Source organism: Lissotriton helveticus, chromosome 5_1 (assembly GCF_964261635.1).
Source record: "Lissotriton helveticus chromosome 5_1, aLisHel1.1, whole genome shotgun sequence".
NCBI classification, from domain to species: domain Eukaryota; kingdom Metazoa; phylum Chordata; class Amphibia; order Caudata; family Salamandridae; genus Lissotriton; species Lissotriton helveticus.
In genome coordinates, this window is record NC_136065.1 from 1,960,852,368 (window position 1) to 1,960,873,577 (window position 21,210).

At 48.8% G+C, this 21,210-nt stretch overlaps 1 long non-coding RNA gene across 1 annotated transcript in view; it reads left to right on the plus strand.

Annotated features, from left to right (window-relative positions):
* Window positions 1-21,210, plus strand: part of LOC144753912 (uncharacterized) — an 804,407-nt gene that overhangs the window by 10,337 nt on the left and 772,860 nt on the right. The window contains exon 2 of the long non-coding RNA XR_013594598.1: window positions 15,851-16,050. This is a non-coding gene — a long non-coding RNA (uncharacterized LOC144753912). The remainder of the gene's footprint in view (window positions 1-15,850; window positions 16,051-21,210) is intronic.

Here is a 21,210-nt window from a genome sequence, read left to right on the forward strand (position 1 = left end):
ACTCACTACTCTGCACACTCACTCTGCACTCACTACTCTGCACACTCACTACTCTGCACACTCACTACTCTGCACACTCACTACTCTGCACTCACTACTCTGCACTCACTACTCACTCGGCACTCACTACTCTGCACTCACTACTCACTATTCTGCACTCACTACTCTCTACTCTGCACACTCACTCTGCACTCACTACTCTGCACTCACTACTCTGCACTCACTACTCTGCACACTCACTCTGCACTCACTACTCTGCACACTCACTCTGCAATCACTACTCTGCACACTCACTCGGCACTCACTACTCTGCACACTCACTCTGCACTCACTACTCTGCACACTCACTCTGCACTCACTACTCTGCACACTCACTCTGCACTCACTACTCTGCACTCACTACTCTGCACACTCACTCTGCACTCACTACTCTGCACACTCACTACTCTGCATACTCACTACTCTGCACTCACTACTCTGCACTCACTACTCTGCACTCACTACTCACTCGGCACTCACTACTCTGCACACTCACTCTGCACTCACTACTCTGCACACTCACTCTGCACTCACTACTCTGCACACTCACTCTGCACTCACTACTCACTACTCTGCACACTCACTCTGCATTCACTACTCTGCACACTCACTCTGCACTCACTACTCTGCACACTCACTCTGCACTCACTACTCTGCACACTCACTCTGCACTCACTACTCTGCACACTCACTCTGCACTCACTACTCTGCACACTCACTCTGCACTCACTACTCTGCACACTCACTCTGCACTCACTACTCTGCACACTCACTCTACACTCACTACTCTGCACACTCACTCTGCACTCACTACTCTGCACACTCACTCTACACTCACTACTCTGCACACTCACTCTGCACTCACTACTCTGCACACTCACTCTGCACTCACTACTCTGCACACTCACTCTGCACTCACTACTCTGCACACTCACTCTGCACTCACTACTCACTACTCTGCACACTCACTCTGCACTCACTACTCTGCACACTCACTCTGCACTCACTACTCACTACTCTGCACACTCACTCTGCACTCACTACTCACTACTCTGCACACTCACTCTGCACTCACTACTCTGCACACTCACTCTGCACTCACTACTCTGCACACTCACTCTGCACTCACTACTCTGCACACTCACTCTACACTCACTACTCTGCACACTCACTCTGCACTCACTACTCTGCACACTCACTCTGCACTCACTACTCTGCACACTCACTCTACACTCACTACTCTGCACAAGGGTAAGAACACCGCCTTCATTCTTTGAGTCAGGCTAGCCTTAAAACTTTAAGAGCCTGAGCTCCTAACATATCTTCACTAAAGGGTCGGGTGTTGTATATCACAAGCTGAGGGGTCTGTTTTCTAGAGGTACGCGTGGTGGCTTGGGTACGATTTGCGATGGGCAACGTTTTATTAACTTACGAGAGTAGCGTCACCAAGTTTTAAAACGTTAATACCCCCAGGGCGAGACGTTTCTACTCCTTCACGCCGACAACTCTTTGGTACCCCGGGGGTGTCAACTACAGCTCAATTCTGTTTTTCGTGAGAAGTCCTGCCTCCTCGTGCTTCTGTCTCGATCGCGCTCTCGTTTCTCCTCCCTCCTCTCCTTACCTCCTCCCGCAAGCTCGGCCCTGCCTCCCACCGCTTTCCAAGGCAAGTCGCTCGGTGACGCCCCCCTGCAGTCGGTGGAAGCGCACTGCAGCTGCCCCACTTCCCGCGCCTCTCGATGTCAGCCTCCCGGCGGAGCTCGCTCGCTCTCCCGGTTACATTTCCGTGGGTCTGTTCCTTCAGATCTGAGCACGCATCCGGCTCGGCGCCGCTGCAAAGGTAAAGCCGCAGCCGGAGCTTGGGAGGGAGCTGGGCTGGTGTTCGGGGAGCAGGGAGAGAAGGGTGCTTGGGACCGACCAATGAATGCAGCTTGTATGCGCGTGTGTGTATGTGGGGGGGAAAGGGGGGGGAGTCTCTCTGTATGTATGTGGCCGCTTGTGTGTGTTTGCGCATGCGTGTGTGCTTCACAGGAGACAGCGCCTGGCCGCAGCGCTCGTGCGCGTGTCACTTTCAAATCGCCTCCAAGGCGATGCGCGCGGCCAGGACTGTCTCCTGGGAAGCACACATGCCGACAAAAGGGGCTCGGCGGAGACGCGCTTCGCGCGGCTAGCCGAGACCTAAAAAGCATGACCTGACAGAGACTTGGTTGGCAAAGCGTGCAGGAACCGAATGCAACATTATGCCAAACTCAAAATGGCGGCGTGTTGCCGACGTCACGCTGGATGGCTCCTGGCACGTCTGGTGCATTAAAACATGTCGAGACATCAGCAAAGCTGAAGCAGGCGTCATACAGGATCTCGCAGAGCAGGTCTCGTCACAATGCAGGTAGAAATGCGCGCACTTGTAAAGGCGCGCGCTACAGCATTCAAATATGTAAATGGCAGTTACGCGCTGAATGAGGCTCGCGCAAACATGTTTAAACCGAACCATGGTTTAACTGAAATTGTCCATACTGGGGCCTCAAACAACAAATAAAATAATAGATTTAAATGTCTCACCAATAATCGACCCAAACCAAAGCGATGCCGCCATACATGTAAAGTTGATGGCTGGGAGCGCGATAAGTGTCAAAGCGGCCTCCATACGCAGCAAACTCCATTTGAAATGACCAGATGCAAAATGTTCACAGCAGAACTGGGACATGAACCTCCAAGTGACCATTCTTGTGAGAGGCCCATTGCTCCTGTGAAGAAGACAAGCATCATCTTGTAGATGCTCAGATGCCAGTAGAAACATTATGCAGGCACCTAACAAGTAGCTCCTGCATCCTGAGACAAACAGACAAACGGGAGTTACTGCGCCATGCTCACCTTCGTGTGGAGTTTCAGCGTTGAAAACATCCACAGCTGACAATTTGCTGAAGAGAGTCCTTGTTGTGCAAGACCATGTGTAGAGATCTCTGCACACAATGTAGAAACATGTAGCACTTACAGTCATTCTCCAGGCCCCTCCAAAGTAGCGCCTGTATCTGGCAGCAGACAGGTTTATCGCAGGACAGCTGTCCATGTAAATCTTGACGTGTGCTGCGCCCATGTATCTTGCAGACATGTAGAAACCTGTATCCAAGTAGCAGACTTTCTATGCAGGCACAGGACTTGTGGGTGTACGCACAGCCACACGGTACAGCACTCTGTTGTTGGGGCTGTCCGATGTAGAGGACACTGGTGGGGTTGCTGTATATGCTGTACCAAATTCTTTTGTTGCGATGTATCCTCTTTTGATGCTTGTCGTGTTGCCTCTTGAATGCTTGATGTAGCATAGTTTATTAGTTGTCTGCGCTGGTAATACTTGTGGCTACTTCTCACCCTCTGAACTCATTACAGATGTCATCTTGCACTTCATTGACCAGTAGTGGAGATAAGTAGGCCAGTGGGAACGTCTCCAACTCTTGCTCGTCGCCAAAATATGTTGTGCTCTGTGATAGAAGTAGTCACTGGTAGCCAGGTAGATTAGACATGTACCTTTTTTCCAATTGTACAGCAAGATGGTTGGTAAGTACAACAGACAGATAGTCCAGGAAGCAGGTGAAGTATAAGTAGAGTTAGCCAGTTGTCAAGCCATTAGTTGTAGGTAGTAGGAAACCCCTTGTAGTATCAAAACCCCACCAGGAGCAGCTTGCCTGCTGCTCAGCCCCTCTCTCTCTAAAAGTAATTCCTCACTCACACAGACACCCAACATTCCATGCATCACTGCATTCCCAACATTCTATAGTAAACATGCACATTGGCTGAGCAGCAGGAATAAAGGATGACGTGTGGAAAATAGAACAACTATGCAGGGCATAACACACTGCCTCTGAGATAAGCCTGTCTGCTCGTGCCAAGCTACCAAGGGGATGAGCAGCAGTTATGTTTTTTTAGAAGTGTACCCCCCTTACCCTGACTAGAAAGAAGGGTCCCTACTTGATCAAAGGTATCCACCTCGGTCAACTAGAGACCCCCATTTCTAACATTTGTGGTCAGAGGTGAGGATCTGGACTTGCATTAGTGTCTTACGTACAGTGATTGGTGTACACTACTAGCGGAGTGCAGACCATCACGCAACCACATACAATTGGTGAAACTTTTTCTTTGGGACTATAATTTTTTTCTTGCAAGTGAGAACTGACAATCTTCATCATGTCAAAGCCAGCATCAATTGCATATATGGATCTTGTGTTTGAAGAGGATAGGGTTGAAACTACACAGTGCCATATTTGAAAGCTATCTGCAAAAAGGTTAATATCTCTGTAAGAGGCCTCTCCAGAAAGAAGGAATTCCAAAAAGACGTGGGGGCCTAATTGGAGTCAAGGGATGCCAGCGAGTATGCCGATCAGCCTATAGAGGAGGTGGAGAATTTAGATAGGCAGCAAGATGGGCTATTGTGTCTGTCAGGAGCGAGGCTACCTTCCCGGTGAGGGGTGGGGGGGCATCAGTTTATCTTCAAAGGGGCTGTCTCAAGCAGAAGAGCTGGAGGACAGGGAGAGAAACAGAATGTGTGAATTGGAGATCACAAAGCTCAGGCTGGGGAAAGAGGATAGGGAGTTGTCATTTAATAAGGAGAAATTAGCCTTGGGTGACAAAAAGATGCTCTTAGAGCATGAAGAGGTTTGAAGGAACTGGATCTAAAAGCGAAAAGCATAAAGTCCAATCCCCATGGTGTCAGCGCACCAACAGTGCCTGGAGAAGGGAAAGTATACATCCCCAAGAAGGTTATTAATGATTTTGTGCAGGAGGAAGATATTGGTCAGTGGTTTAAAGCCTGACAGGTAGCGATGAGGTCCTACAGAATCCCTAAGAGAGACTGGGAAAGTGGGTTTGTGCAGCCGCTTTGTCACTGAAGGGAGGAACACATTGCTAGCATTACCCACTGAGGACCAGATGTCTTATGCCCCATAAAGGAAGCCTTGATAAGGAGGTATGGGTTGACCCCAGAGCTGTATAGGCAGAAGTTCAGGGCCTGTAAGAAACTGGAGATAAGCTCTTGGGTGTAGTATGTGTCCTATTTCTGCAGAGCACTGGATGGATGGGTGAAGGGTAGCCAGGTAAATGATTTTCAGGGGCTGTATGATTTGGTTGCATGGGAGCACTTGTCAGATAATTGATTTCCAGAGCTACGCCAGCACTTGATTGACAGTAAGCTGACTGACCCCAGGAAGCTTGCTGTGGAAGCCGACCTCTGGATCAGTACCAGGGTCCAAAGAGGTTGTGTTAGAGACTCTGCCAAGGTTAGGCAGGGTCCCCAGCAGAAGGGGGGGGACAAGGGTAAACAGAAGGTGTTCCAGAAAGGGCTCCATAGTAATTCCCAAGGTAAAGGTTCCCAGACTCCCACTGAAAAGAAACCATGGTTCCCTGCAGATAGGCAGGCCCAGAAGGGTCCACATGCATGTTATGCCTGTAGTCAGGTGGGCCAAATCCAGGGGAACCCTAGGTGTCCCCAAAAGATTACTACTGCGCGACCTGGTGCACCGTCCCGGAAGATGGCAAATGTAGCCTTGGGGGTGGAGATGGGTGCCCAAGGAGAATGGGAGTCCGCAGAATTGACCCTGCTCTCTTTAGGAGACAGTCGATGGTCCCAAGGGCTCATCTGCCTGATACACTTAAAAGTACAGGGAGTGGGTGACCATCAATGGCCATAGTGTGGAAGCTCTGAGAGATACTGGAGCCAGTGTGACAGCTGTCAGTTGTCAGCTAGTGTCAGAGGAGCAGGTGGTCCCCAATACATTGTACCCAGTAGTTGCAGCTGACAACTCTGAGTGCCTCTGCAAAGTGGCACAGGTTTCCTTTGAGTGTGTGGGGGGATCTCAGGTACCTTAAAAGTAGTTGTGAGGCCAGCCATGCCTGTGGACTGCCTGCCAGGCAAGGGTTTAGAGAGTTCCCCTTGCGAAAAGGTGGAACAGAAGTCTCATTTGGAGATGTTGAGTCTGCCTAAGCGGGCTTGTGTGACCACTTGGTCTATGGCAGCTGGTAAGGGCAATCAAGAGGACCTGGAGCCTGAAAGAATGGCCCAGCTGCCTGCCAGAAAGAGAGGAGGCGGGAGGAGGGGTGGGGTGGTGGGAAACTGGCCCACGAAGTTTCCACGGTCCAGGAGGAGGCAGACCTTGAGGGGGATGCCCTGGAGCCTACAGGGGACCAAGTGGCTAAACTGGGGGACCTGCCTGACCTGACCCATTGGCAGCAGGAAGGAGGCCCCTCCATTGAAGATTTCTGCAACAAGCAGCAGGAATGCCCCTCTCTTTTTGGCTTGCGGCAGCAGGCTGCAAGCCAGGCAGCAGGTGATCAGTCTGGGTCACATTGGATTTACTGGGAGAGTGGTCTCCTGTATAGTGAGCCGAAGGTTGCTGATCCTGGGTCAGCCTGTGAGCTGTGGTACCCCAGCACTTCAAAGCATCCCTACTGGGTCTGGCTCATGGTGTGCCATTAGGCAGGACATCTGGGGCAAGACAAGACCTTTTAAAGGCTCGTCACCCACTTTTACTGGCCCCGGATGCACAAGGATTCTGTCACTCATTGTCGGACTTGCCAAGAGTGAGAGGAAGTGTAAGGCCCCTCTCCAAAGCTTCCCAGTTGTTAGTACTCCTTTTGAGAGGGTGGACATCCACATTGTGGGGCTTCTGGACCGCAAGCCAACAGTTTTATCCTGGTCTTGGTGCACCATGTCACCCGGTCCCCGGAAGCCATCCCTCTCTGGACTGTAATGGCCCCCGTGGTGGGTCGCGCGTTGATGGGGATTTTCTCCTGCATGGGGTTCCCCAGCGAGGTAGTATGTGATCGGGCGAACCAAATTCATATCTAAGTATATGAAGTACCTGTGGCAGGAGTGCGGTGTAAGCAATAAGTTCACCACTCCTTACTCCTTCTGTTTGCTTACAGGGAGGTGTCACAAAAGTCCCTAGGGTTCAGTCGCTTTCAGCTCCTGTATGGGCACCCTGTGAGAGCTCCCAGCAAACCTCCCCAGTATGTCTATAGCTACATGTGGGCCTTCAGGAACCAGACTAAGCGCTTAGGCAACTTGCTCAGGCGAATCTGGAAGCCAGCCAGGAAGAAATGAATCAGTGGTATGATCAGAATGCCACTCTGATCGAGTTTCAGCCGGGCTAGAAAGTGTGGGTCATGGCCCCAGTGGAGCCTTGGGTGCGCCAGGATAAATGGACTGGGCCATTTGAGGTGATGGAGCTCAAGAGCAAAGTCACCTACTTGGTGGACTTGCTGTCTCCCAGGAACCCTTTGCGGGTCCTAAATGTGTACCGCCTCAAGCCCCACTTGGAGAGGTCTGAAGCTGGCATTGTCCTAGCGACAGATGATGGGATGGAAGAGGAGAATGATCCTCTGCCTGACCTCCTGTCAGCTAAGGAGCACAATGGGTCACGGTGTGAACCTCTCTCACACCCTTACTCCTGAACAACAGAATGACTGCCGCCAACTGTTGGGACAGTTTGCTGCTCTGTTGTCGGTGACCCCTGGTGTCACTCAGTGGTGTGTCCATGTTATGGACACTAGGGTTAGTCCTCCAGTAAAGCACAAAATGTACAGGTTGACTGACAGGGTTAAGGCTTGCATCAAGGAGGTGGTCTGCAAGATATTCGCGCTAGTGGTAATTGAGCCCTCTAACAGCCCTTGGTCCAGCCCAGTGGTTTTGGTTCCAAAGAATGCCGCACCCTGTGCCACGCCAGAACTCCGGTTCGGTTTGGACTACTGAGGGCTCAATGTAGTCACCAGGACTGACCCACAACCCATCCCCAGAGCTGATGAGCTCATAGATCGGTTGGGAGCTGCCAAGTACCTCAGTACGTTTGACTTAACGTTTGGGTACTGACAGATTGTTTTTTGTAAAACCTTTTTTATTGGATTTTAGAAATATGCATGTCATTCAATACTCATACTTAATTGCTGCAGCATTACAATTGATGTCAACATTTCTGTGTTACATAGCAGCGAGTCCATCAGTGGGGGGCCGCATCTCTGCTGCCTCCAGCGGAGATGCTGGGAAACACCGTGGAAGATGCCGCTGGTACGGTTGCCATGTCACCCGTGCCCGTATGACAGTCACTAGTCCATTGTTCCCTGTAGAGGGTAATACTTAATAGTAATCCAGGTTCTGAACTAAACCGGGGATTCATAACTCGGGAAGTGAGGGATCGGGGGGGCGGGGGCGCATGAGGCATGGGTAAGAGGAGCACAGCTCCATGTCATCACGCTAACTGCGGGCACTGATTTCCACCATTATTAACGGTATGATCCCTTGGGGGTGGCCTAAGGAGGCGAGCTGGTGTGAGGGAGGGAAGATTGTGGGTGGATCAATGTGTGCTGGACCCCGGTTCCGTCTGGGTGTCTTGTGGGGATTCTACGCCAGCTGAGTGTAACGACCCCAGGAACTCCTCAGGATCTGTGTGATGCTCAAAGGGGTCCACCTCTTGACATCCCCAACTCTGACTGATATATATATCCTGAGGATTAAGGGTATCAAGCGTGGGATAGGGTTAGGGGAGGTGCTGCATGGGAATAGTTATACCTGTAACAAAAGGAACATGGGATTAATATTAGCATACAAGACTGACTACTCTCAATAAGGTCTCACTAATACCACTCCCATACCGTAGGCACTTCTGCACTGATGAGAAAGAAACTTCTCAGTGTAAGATACATCTCTCACCCTGGAACAACTCGGTAGGCACCTATAAACCAAGCACAGGCACGTTAACGCTTCATTCACTTTTATGCTTCTTGCAGCCCACCAAGAACATCAAGGCACATACATACCCTAAGTCATGCAGCAACAAAAAGGAATAGAAGAGGTGAATAGCCAACTCCAGATGAAAAAAGTAAAATAATCAGTGCTGCAAGCAAACGGGAAGAACCCTGGAGAACTTCTTGCGAATGTCACAAGCTTCATTCCAAGATCAATAAAGTACTATGCCAGAGAACACAATCCTCTAGAGAACAGCAGAGGATTGTCACAAAGCCATGAAAAGAGAAATAAAGAGAAAGCGGTACCTCAAATGTCCTGCAGTGTCTCAAGCACCAGGAGCGACGAACCCCCAGTCCTGGGAATCAACTGCTCCGCAAGATAGTCAGGAAATAATCCTATGAAGAAAGCACGGAGAATTCCCTCCGACTCTGCCGGCAAGAAAAACCTACGAGGGAACCCCTCACACGTCCGAATTGAAATCGAAAGCGGGACCAGATCTTTACCGTTTCTCTTATAACATCCAGGAGAGAAAACGGTAATATAGAAGCCAGCGCACATCCGCGCTCCAGCTTCTCAGAAAAATTTGCCCCAAAAGGAATCCTCCCATTGCAGCCGCAGGTGGAAGGAACAAGGGCAACAGTAACCAAATATGCTCGTCTCACAAGCGATCACTCAGGCCAGAATTTTTTTTTATTTTTTTTATAAAGACCTTTATTTCGTAGATCACAGTTGACAATCCTTTCTTACAACCCATCGGGCCGGCTCACAATCAAGCATTCAGTGGTAACAGTACACTTACACAGCCCCTTGCCGTTAACCCGGGGGTACGGCGGCGTATCAATGTTCAAGGATATGAGATCAAGAAGGCTGGTGTAGGGTGAGGAAGGTCAAGTTTTACAATTTGCAGTTTTATGCACATCTTAAGGTCCATATTAATAACTTCTGCTTCCAGACAGGAAGTAACAAAAACAAACCCCCCCCGGTAACTTGGTCGTCAGGTTACAGATCTATTTGGTTCTGGGCAGTGCTGGCATGCGCAAAGTGATTAGATGTCTTTACTAGCATTGACTGGGTTAGCCGTGGCCAATGTCACATGTCCAAGTAGCTAGATTGCGTGGTTGGAGGAGGCTCACATATATTCCCTCTGTACTCATTCCATCTGGACCAAAGTTCTACCCATTTGTGAGGACATCCTCTCGTGACATATACTGTCTTCTCCTGTAGCATGCACCAGTCCATGTCACTTTGCCAGTCCTTCAGTTTCGGCGGGTTAGGGTCCCCCCACAGCCTTGCTATGTTTCGTTTTGCCACTACCAGCCCAAGTGTCACCCACAGTTTCCCCCTGTGTGACAGGTCAGTGGGTTCCCAGATGTTGAGTAGACATTTCTTGGCCTCAGGTCTAATTTCAACCTCCCATACCTCCTGCATGCATCGCACCACTCTCCCCCAGTACCGTTGCATTTTCTGGCATCCCCACAGTGTATGAAAGAAGGTGCCCGCTACACCACATCCCCTGCGACAGAGTCCATCTCCACCCTTTCTCATCAGTTGCAGCCTCGTACAGGAGATATAAATTCTATGTAGGATTTTTAGTTGAACTAGGCGCAGGCGGGCAGAAATGGCCACCTCACGAGGGGAGGCCAAAGCAGACCTCCATTCCTCCTCGTCAATTTCCAACCCATCGGCAATCCATTTCTCTTTCAGGGGTAGTAGCAGGTCAGGGGAATTATTTACCAGCTTTTTGTACGTGAGAGATATGGCATGCTCTGGGATGACCCCGTCTAACAGCCTGTCTTCCAGAGGGGAGCTCTGTGGCAGTGTAGCGCCAGGTGGAATGTGTGTCTGAAGGGCGTGTCTCACCTGTAGGTATCTGAAGTGTTCGGTGCGCGACAAGTCATATGCGGCCTGCATTTGAGTAAATGTGTGAACTCCCTCAGGTCCCAGGTGTCTTTTATTTGGGACTCAGGCCAGAATTTAACTTCTCTCCGAGCAGCCGGAGTGAGAGTCCCAGCATCCACGAGGCGAAGGAAAGGTTTGTGTCACCGACATCGGACGCGAAAAGGGAAATATCCTGAAGGCCAAACAGTCCAGAGACATGCAGAGCAGCCGCTCTGCTAGAGAAGTCTCCGGTACAACTCGATTCACGTACGTTTCCCGCATTGTGCGTGGTTGATAAGCATTCCACCTCCAGCAGGACTGCCTTCTGAGAATTGTAGTTCGGTCGCTGTACTGGAGGCGCTTCAAGAGTTCAAGGCCTGACAGTGCGTCCTTCTCCCATGCGCCTCCTAGATCCAGATTTACCAGGATTGCGGAGATAGAACAGACGTATTGCACGAGGAGCGTGCACACCAGTACTTGGCTCCCAGGAATCATATTCTGACGAATACCCCTTCCGATAAATGAGATACCATAGACAACCCTGTCGGTATCTGGAGTCCAGGATGCGACGTACTTCATACTCCAGCTGACCATCCCTCACCACTAGAGGTGTGGCCTGGCGTCTTGCACAACGGGCAGGCTTCAACAGACCACAATGGAAAACTGGGTGAATCCTCAGAGACGCCGGTAGCTTCAGCTTGTATGTCACCAGGTTGATTTTACAGAGAATACTATAAGGACCAATGAATCGAGGATGAAAGATGCTACGAAAACGAAAGCGGATGTTCTTAGTGGAGAGCCATACCCGATCCCCCACCTGATACGTAGGCCGCTCCTCTCTGTGTCAATCCGCCCATGTTTTGTAAGTCTTTTTGGCATGTTCAAGTGTCGCCTGTACCGTTTGTGTATCTTCAAACGAGACTCAACTTGTGCCAGTACCGTTGGATGATTCTGCACTTCACTTGGAATAACTAGAGGCAGGGTGGTGGAATGGAAACCAGTGTTTGCTCTGAACGGTGTTTCCTTTATGGAGCTGTGGCAAGTATTATTATAAGACAGTTCTGCCAGCCACAACAGTGCTGGTTTCGAATAACATCTCAGATATTTTTTCAAAGTCCGATTCAACCTCTCTGTTTGTCCATCGGTCTGCGGGTGGAAGCTGGTAGAAAGAGCGGCTTCTACGTGGAGTGCTTTGCACCACATATGCCAGAATCTAGCAATGAATTGAGGTCCCCTATCAGAGACAATGACTCTAGGAAGACAATGTAACCTCACCACGTCATAAAAGCAGCTGGGCTGTCTGTCTGGCTGTGGGTAAGTTTTTACAGGGAACAAAGTGGCCCATTTTAGTCAGACTGTCTATGACATTCAGAATGGCGTTATACCCCTGATCCATTGGCAACCCTAGGACGAAGTCCAAACTGATCATTGCCATGGTTGTGAAGGTGTGGGCATAGGTATCAGTTTTCCCTTGGTTTTGCTGTGATCCCCTTTGGCACGAGCACATGTCTCACATTGTGACACCCATTGTTCCACGTCTTTAGCCATTTTTTCCCACCAAAAGTAATGCTGGACTAGATGTAGCGTTTTCTTATGTCCTGGATGTCCAGCCAGTACGCATTATGACACAAGTTGAAGGCCTTCAACCGGAGGATAGGAGTAGGCAGAAACAATTTGTTGTTATGCAAAGGCACCCCATGTTGGAGGGTTCGCAGAGTACTTTGATCTACCCATTGCCTCCACAAGTCTAGAGACTGGTGATTCTTGACTTGCTCGAGAAAATGTTCCACTGTCACTGCACATAAGACTTTGTCTGGATGGACTATGGCTTCTGGATGATCTTGTTGCTGGGTATCGTCCCCTCCTTGTCTGGACAAAGAGCCGGCTTTTCGGTTGTCGGACCCAGGACGAAAGGGGATTAGGAAATCATATTCCGCGAAGAACAGCATCCACCGTATCTGTCTTTGTGAGAGGTGATGGACGGTCTTCATAAATTGAAGGTTTCGATGGTCTGTATAGACTGTTATGGGATGCCGTGCCCCCCATAGCTAGCGTCTCCACTCTTGAAAGGCCCTTTTGATGGCCAACAGTTCTTTTTCTGCCACTGTATAGATGGCTTCGGCTGGATTTAATTTCTTGGAAAGGAAAGCCACTAGATGCAGCTGTCCAGAATATCTATCCCTTTGCGACAACACCGCTCCAACCGCTACATCAGAGGCATTGGCTTCTACGATGAACGGTATGTCGATTTGTGGGTGTCGCAAGATGGAAGCGGTACAGAAGGCTTTCTTTAGTTGAGTAAATGCCTCCATGGCTTCGGTGGTCCATTGAAAAATCATTCCTTTCCTCCATAATCAGGTCACTGGAGAGGCCAACTGGGAAAAATGAGAGATGAATCTCCGATAGTAATTGGAGAATCCCAGAAAACATTGCACCTCTCTCACGCTCTTTGGGACAGGCCAATCCTGCACTGCTTCCACTTTTCTCTCAGCCATTCTAAACCCTTTAGGACTCAAAACGACCCCTAAGAACTGAACCTCAGTAACACTGAATTCACATTTGCTTAATTTACAAAATAAGCTATGTTTTTGTAGACTTTTGTGGATCATGGCTACATGGCTGATGTGTTCTTCCTGAGAGACGGAATAGACCAGAATATTGTCTATATACACAATCGCTATACGATCTATGTAATCCTTGAGTACATCATTGAGGAAATACTGGAATGCCGCTGGGACATAGCATAGCCTGAACGGCATTACCAAGTATTCGAACAACCCATACCGTGTTTTAAACGCCATTTTCCACTCATCCCCTTCGCGGATACGGACCAAGTGATAGGCTCCTCTTAGATCGAGTCGGTGTAGATTGAGGCCTCCCTTACCTGGTCCAGCAATACTGGAATGAGTGGAAGCGGGTATCTAATTCTCACGGTATTTCAGTTCAATACGCTGTAATCAATACAAGCCCTCAACTCGCCATCGGCCTTTGTCGTAAAGAAAAGAGGAGAGGCGGCAGGAGTTCGTGAAGGTCGGATAAAGCCAATGGCGACAAAGTGTTCTAGGTATTCTCGCAGGTGTTTAGTTTCGGATTCTGATAGAACATAGACCCTACATGATGGAATGACTGCCCCATCCACTAAGTCAATCCGACAATCATAATCGCGATGCGGTGGCAACGCCTCGGCCTTGACTTCACTGAACACTTCTTGGTACAAGGTATACTCCACAGGGAGGTCTACCCGTTTTTTGGCTGCACAGATCTGATAGATCTGTGCCAGAGCCAAGGTATGTGAAAGGTTGTCTTTCATGCAATCAGCTAAGCATTCTGGTGAGTGAAAACTAATGTTTTTTTGTCTCCAATCCATGGTCGGATTATGTTGCCATAACCAGGGCATGCCCAATATGACCTCGTATTGAGGTGCTTCATTTATATTTAACGTGATGTCCTCCACGTGATCCTGAGGATCCCCGTTGTGAACCAATTCCACCAACTCAGTGTATTCTGTGATAGGACCTGACTTCAAGGGTGTGCCATCTACTGCTAACACGGGTTTGGGCTTTATACTAGGCACTCTTGTCAATCCCAGTTTTTGTACCAGGTCATAGTCGATAACGTTTCCGGTGGCCCCTGAATTGATCATGTTCCGCACCTGCAATTCCCGTTGTCCTGCCCTAAGGATTATGGACAGCACTATGTGTGACTCAGTCCTTCTTACTTCGATGACCGCTAAAGATGGCAATCTCCAGATCTTTTCTGGTGAGTCTGGATTTTTGCTCTATTTCGGGAGAATTGCTGTTTTCTGTAGATCCCACAGTCGTGATTGCCTCCTTTTCCCGTAATAATACGTATTCCTTTTCTTGGGTTTTGCAGGGCAGTCTCTTAGGTAGTGCCCCTTTTATCCACAATACATAGAGACCCTGCGCCCTGCGACTCTCTCTTTCTGTTTTAGATAACGGGGGCCTTACAGCTCCCACATCCATGGGTTCAGAACCAACTTCCTTAGGAAGGACAGAGGAACAGCCGTCCTGCTCCCTTCCAACCCATACCTTATCTCCTCTTCTACCATCTCCTCCCCTCTCTGCCATTCGATGGTCTAACCGTAGAGTGAGATTGATAAGATCGGTGCAAGAGGTCATAACTATGAGGAGTTGCCCTGCTCTCATTGGTCAGAAGTGACCTGGTGCTTGACCCAGAGAATTTTGAATAAGTATCTGAGAGGGGCAGAGCCCTCCAGATCTGCTGCTTGAAACTGAATGAAGCAGAAGTGCCCTGCTGAAAAGATTTTGCTGTGCAAGGAACTCTAAGGCCTGACCTCTGAAGACTGCACCAAGTGAAACTGCCGCCCTGTGGATTACCTTGCTCCCAATGGACAAGAGTGGAACTCCCTGCAAGCTACAGGTTAACAGAGCTCACCTGGACAGCCCCACAAAGAATTCAAAGCCTGGAGTACCAGTGGATTCGTAAGGGTTTTATTCAAGTGGATTGCGGAATTGAAGTTTCACACTTTCAAGGACCCTCTTGGAGATTCCAGAACCTTGGATTGTGTGTTGGATACTTTGGGACCCGCAAGCAGACCTCCAGGAAGGTGTTCTAACTGGACCCCGCTTGCTGAAGAAGGCGGTCCACCACAGTGGTGAGAAAATTCTTCAGAACAATTTATAAAGGTGTGTCCCTGACAGAGAAAACGAAATGACTAAAAGGGGCACTGTTGGTTTCTAAGCACTAGAAAGGGACTAATCTCTAAAAATGCATGTCTCTGGTTCCCTACAGTGGATTTCTTTTGTTTTGGTGTCATTATAAAGATAAAATAATTACCTATTTTTATAAATTGGTGTGGAATTTTTATTTTGTGTTGTGTCTTAATTATTTATTGAAATGGTGTTTTTAAATGCTTTACATACCTGTCTTTGAAGTTAAGCCTGTCTGCTCGCAGCCACGTTACCAAGGGTTGAGCATAGGAATAATTTTCTAAGATCTATGCTGGGTCCTATCATGTGTTAGTGGCCTTATTGCCAGTGGTAAACCTACATTCGCCCCTACCAATAACCCACTTTCCAACATTACCAAACTGACTTTCATGCTAATGGCAAATGTACCTTAACAGTTTCCTCTTACCTATTTTAGTAGAGTATGTAGTGACATTTTTATGTTAATTACGGATTCATTCAAAACAAATAGATTTCACCGTTTGTTGTTTCTGGATAGATGAGCTTTGATCTAAACCTTCTCCACAACAATGGACACAATGTATAACCCAATGGAACATCAGCAGCCATGCGTGAAACGGGGATTATTGAAAAACTCCTGGCATCATATGGGTTTATTCAGTGTTCAGAGCGTCAAGCTAGACTTTTTTTTGTCCTGCTCACAGTACAATGGTAACCTGCAAGAGCTCAAAGTAGGAGGTAAGAAACCATGTCTGGCTCAGAATCATGTCTTCCAATACGTTTGTATGTACAAATTCTTGTTTAGTATTTTATACTGTGACAACTGCAAGCCCATCTTCTAGCATTTTAGTGGCTGCCTTTGAAACGTTGGCACTTGTGTGTGTGTTAAGTAACTTGACTCAGATTAATTCTGGTGTGCTTTTTTCTTTTAATTTCCTTTAATGACTGCATTCTTATCAACAAAAGTAATTGCAAATCGGAGAGAAATAAGAACAGAGGATAGAACACACTATTTTAGAGCACTACCCTCGCACTGTTCTTGCTGAAAGCTTATATGCACAAAAATCTAAGCCCTTTGTGTGTTGTGACTTTTACGTCTGTTATTCAAATGGGAAAAGGTAGTCCCAGAAAGCATATTTATGGTGGCTAAAAAGTAGAACTATATGAAAGTCACACATAACTAAGTGACTTACCCAGTGTGCCTTTGAACCCAAAATGCCTTCTTAAATGAGACCAGCTCCCTCCGATTCTGTAGGTGCACCATTGTCAGGTGGCAGACTGCTTTGCTAATTTGCACAATCCTCTCAACCTTTTCTAGTTGTTTTATAACGAATTGTAATGAATTAATTGATTTTAAAATCCAACCGGAGTGATATTATTTTAACTGGTGTACTGAGAATCTGGTGCTCTTGAACTGTGGGGTGTGGTGGGGGAATCGAACTCTGATTCTTGCAGCCCTCAATACCGACGCCGCCATTTTTACGAGGCGGCACGGTCTCGTTGCTGGCAATTCTGGAACACATAAAGCGCGAGGCTGTGCGAGCGCGCAGCGGGCAAACGCAGCGTGCGCACCGCTGCGCACCGTGCGCACCGCTCAGCGTCCTGGACGTGGCCGGAGCCGGAAATGCTGCCGGTCTGACCACGGAGACGAGGGGACTCCTGAATTACGATAGGGAAGAGCTTGTGAATATAGGTAACAATGCTAGATGTATCCTTCACCTCCCAACTCGGATGGTTATGAAGGGTACTGTGTGTAGTTATTGCAACAGGATGGCGTCGCAGATATGTTTAGAGCCCTGTTCGAACCACAACATCAATACACTTTCAGACCAAACGCGGGGGGACGTAGGCAGCTGAATGCACTCCTTCTCAATGCTCGCTCAATAAAGAAGCACCAACTTGAATTTTTTGATCCGCTAAGTGACTCCTCCCCCGACCTAGTGTTTGTAACTGAAACGTGGCAAATAGAAGCCTCCAATCCCCCGATCGCCTTTGTGGTCCCGCCGGGCTACCAGATTATTATGCAAGATCGCCCTATGGGGAGGGGAGGGGGAGTGGCGCTCATTGTCCGGAGCCCTCAATTGTTCTCCACTAACTATTGGGAAGATAGAGGGGGCTGAAAGCCTGGGCTTTCTTATTACAATCTCTGCTCAACAGTCCATTGCAGGGATAGTTGTTTACCTCCTGGGCCTGCCGGGAAATTCTTGGAATCAATCAGCCGCATCATTGCTGCGATTGCGCCGAAATACAGTCCCTGCCTGTTACTCGGGTACTTTAACACCTTAACGGCGACCGTGATTTTGCGGAAGTGCCGCACTTCCGCAAAACGGGCAGGGCAGCGTCGGCCATTGGCCGGCGGCAGCACTGGGGAGGTAGTGCTGCCGTCGGCCAATGGCCGACGGCAGCACGGAACGGGTTAATATTCATATAAATAACATGATGTAACCTGAGACTAGAGGACTGTTTGAAGCCTTAGACTTTCTTAACATGACCCCATATGTTCATCTCCCGACCCATGAACAGGGCCACACGTTGGACCAGGTTTTCTCTTCTAAATAGATTGAATTGGACACCCCATTACCTTTAGCCTGGTCGGACCATTTTCTGCTCAAATTTATAATTAACAGGGACTGTGGCAGCCTTCAATCTCACAATCTGCCCAAGGAGAGTAGCTACAGGCCCTTTCATTTGACTACTCCAGAGGCTTTGCAAATGTCTCTCTGTCTCCATCCTATTCCCATCAATGTGAGCTTGGAAAAGGATATACTGGCATTGGAGAATTGGCTCCAACTTCGCGCCCTAGAACTAGCTCTTTTTACTAGGCGGAAGTCAAAAATTAATAGAGCTTCAAGCCCTGGTTTACGGAGGCACTTAGGGAAAGTAAGAGTGCTTGTAAACGCCTGGAAAGGATGTGGCGCACTAACTACAAGCTGACTGACAAAACGGTCTATAACATGCCTTTAAGGAGCACTAAAGGAATGTGCGTGAGGGGAAAAAACTCTTTCTAGCTGCTAAAATTGAGCATGCGGGGAATAGATGCAGAGAACTTTCAATTTTGTTAAAGAATTCTCCTCCCCTAAAGCTATTAGCAGCCCGTTCGTCCCCAGTGAGGTCTGGGCTAACCAGATGGCCTGTTTCTTCTATGACAAGATTAAGATCATCCAAGACTCTTTTGCGGCTCAACTACCAGTAGTAGGAGGGGACAGAGATCTGCCCTGTCCCAGCTGTTGTGTCATAGGCTCTGCACTTACTGAGGTCCCCACCATATCACTGGATAAATACCTGGCACTGATGAAAGCCCTCAAATCCGGGTCACCCTCCGACCCGGGTCCGGCCAAAAGTCTGGCCGCCATTGCAGAGGTAATTAATCCGGCAGTTAATGCTGTTTTGAATTCTGCGCTCCAGGTGAGAGAAATGCCTAAGGTCTGAAAAAAAAAAAAATAATAATAATTTACAACAAGGGGTGGTGATGGACAGAGTCTCTGAATTAAGCAGAATACTCTCACCCAGTCAAGAGATCAGGGCTAGATCCAACACCGTTTTTAAGCTCATTGCACCATCCCAGTTTCAGAACCTGGCTGTATGCAAATTAGTCTGTCCCTGGCCCAGTGCATCATGGGAACAGGGCAGACCAGACTACAAAAGCCAATTCTTACACTGGGAAGGAAACAAGCTTCCGGGGACCGGTTTCTGGCATTTCAGCCGTCTTCGGCCCGGCTTGCTTGAATCCTGATGGTGCAATGAGCAAGGGACTCACATCTGAGTATACCCTTCCACGCTTAGGGTGGACAAAATAATTTACAACAAGGGGTGGTGATGGACAGAGTCTCTGAATTAAGCAGAATACTCTCACCCAGTCAAGAGATCAGGGCTAGATCCAACACCGTTTTTTAGCTCATTGCACCATCCCAGTTTCAGAACCTGGCTGTATGCAAATTAGTCTGTCCCTGGCCCAGTGCATCATGGGAACAGGGCAGACCAGACTACAAAAGCCAATTCTTACACTGGGAAGGAAACAAGCTTCCGGGGACCGGTTTCTGGCATTTCAGCCGTCTTCGGCCCGGCTTGCTTGAATCCTGATGGTGCAATGAGCAAGGGACTCACATCTGAGTATACCCTTCCACGCTTAGGGTGGACAAAATAATTTACAACAAGGGGTGTGATGGACAGAGTCTCTGAATTAAGCAGAATACTCTCACCCAGTCAAGAGATCAGGGCTAGATCCAACACCGTTTTTTAGCTCATTGCACCATCCCAGTTTCAGAACCTGGCTGTATGCAAATTAGTCTGTCCCTGGCCCAGTGCATCATGGGAACAGGGCAGACCAGACTACAAAAGCCAATTCTTACACTGGGAAGGAAACAAGCTTCCGGGGACCGGTTTCTGGCATTTCAGCCGTCTTCGGCCCGGCTTGCTTGAATCCTGATGGTGCAATGAGCAAGGGACTCACATCTGAGTATACCCTTCCACGCTTAGGGTGGACAAAATAATTTACAACAAGGGGTGGTGATGGACAGAGTCTCTGAATTAAGCAGAATACTCTCACCCAGTCAAGAGATCAGGGCTAGATCCAACACCGTTTTTTAGCTCATTGCACCATCCCAGTTTCAGAACCTGGCTGTATGCAAATTAGTCTGTCCCTGGCCCAGTGCATCATGGGAACAGGGCAGACCAGACTACAAAAGCCAATTCTTACACTGGGAAGGAAACAAGCTTCCGGGGACCGGTTTCTGGCATTTCAGCCGTCTTCGGCCCGGCTTGCTTGAATCCTGATGGTGCAATGAGCAAGGGACTCACATCTGAGTATACCCTTCCACGCTTAGGGTGGACAAAATAATTTACAACAAGGGGTGGTGATGGACAGAGTCTCTGAATTAAGCAGAATACTCTCACCCAGTCAAGAGATCAGGGCTAGATCCAACACCGTTTTTTAGCTCATTGCACCATCCCAGTTTCAGAACCTGGCTGTATGCAAATTAGTCTGTCCCTGGCCCAGTGTATCATGGGAACAGGGCAGACCAGACTACAAAAGCCAATTCTTACACTGGGAAGGAAACAAGCTTCCGGGGACCGGTTTCTGGCATTTCAGCCGTCTTCGGCCCGGCTTGCTTGAATCCTGATGGTGCAATGAGCAAGGGACTCACATCTGAGTATACCCTTCCACGCTTAGGGTGGACAAAATAATTTACAACAAGGGGTGGTGATGGACAGAGCCTCTGAATTAAGCAGAATACTCTCACCCAGTCAAGAGATCAGGGCTAGATCCAACACCGTTTTTTAGCTCATTGCACCATCCCAGTTTCAGAACCTGGCTGTATGCAAATTAGTCTGTCCCTGGCCCAGTGCATCATGGGAACAGGGCAGACCAGACTACAAAAGCCAATTCTTACACTGGGAAGGAAACAAGCTTCCGGGGACCGGTTTCTGGCATTTCAGCCGTCTTCGGCCCGGCTTGCTTGAATCCTGATGGTGCAATGAGCAAGGGACTCACATCTGAGTATACCCTTCCACGCTTAGGGTGGACAAAATAATTTACAACAAGGGGTGGTGATGGACAGAGTCTCTGAACTAAGCAGAATACTCTCACCCAGTCAAGAGATCAGGGCTAGATCCAACACCGTTTTTTAGCTCATTGCACCATCCCAGTTTCAGAACCTGGCTGTATGCAAATTAGTCTGTCCCTGGCCCAGTGCATCATGGGAACAGGGCAGACCAGACTACAAAAGCCAATTCTTACACTGGGAAGGAAACAAGCTTCCGGGGACCGGTTTCTGGCATTTCAGCCGTCTTCGGCCCGTCTTGCTTGAATCCTGATGGTGCAATGAGCAAGGTACTCACATCTGAGTATACCCTTCCACGCTTAGGGTGCCGGACCGAAGAGGCTGAAATGCCAGAAAC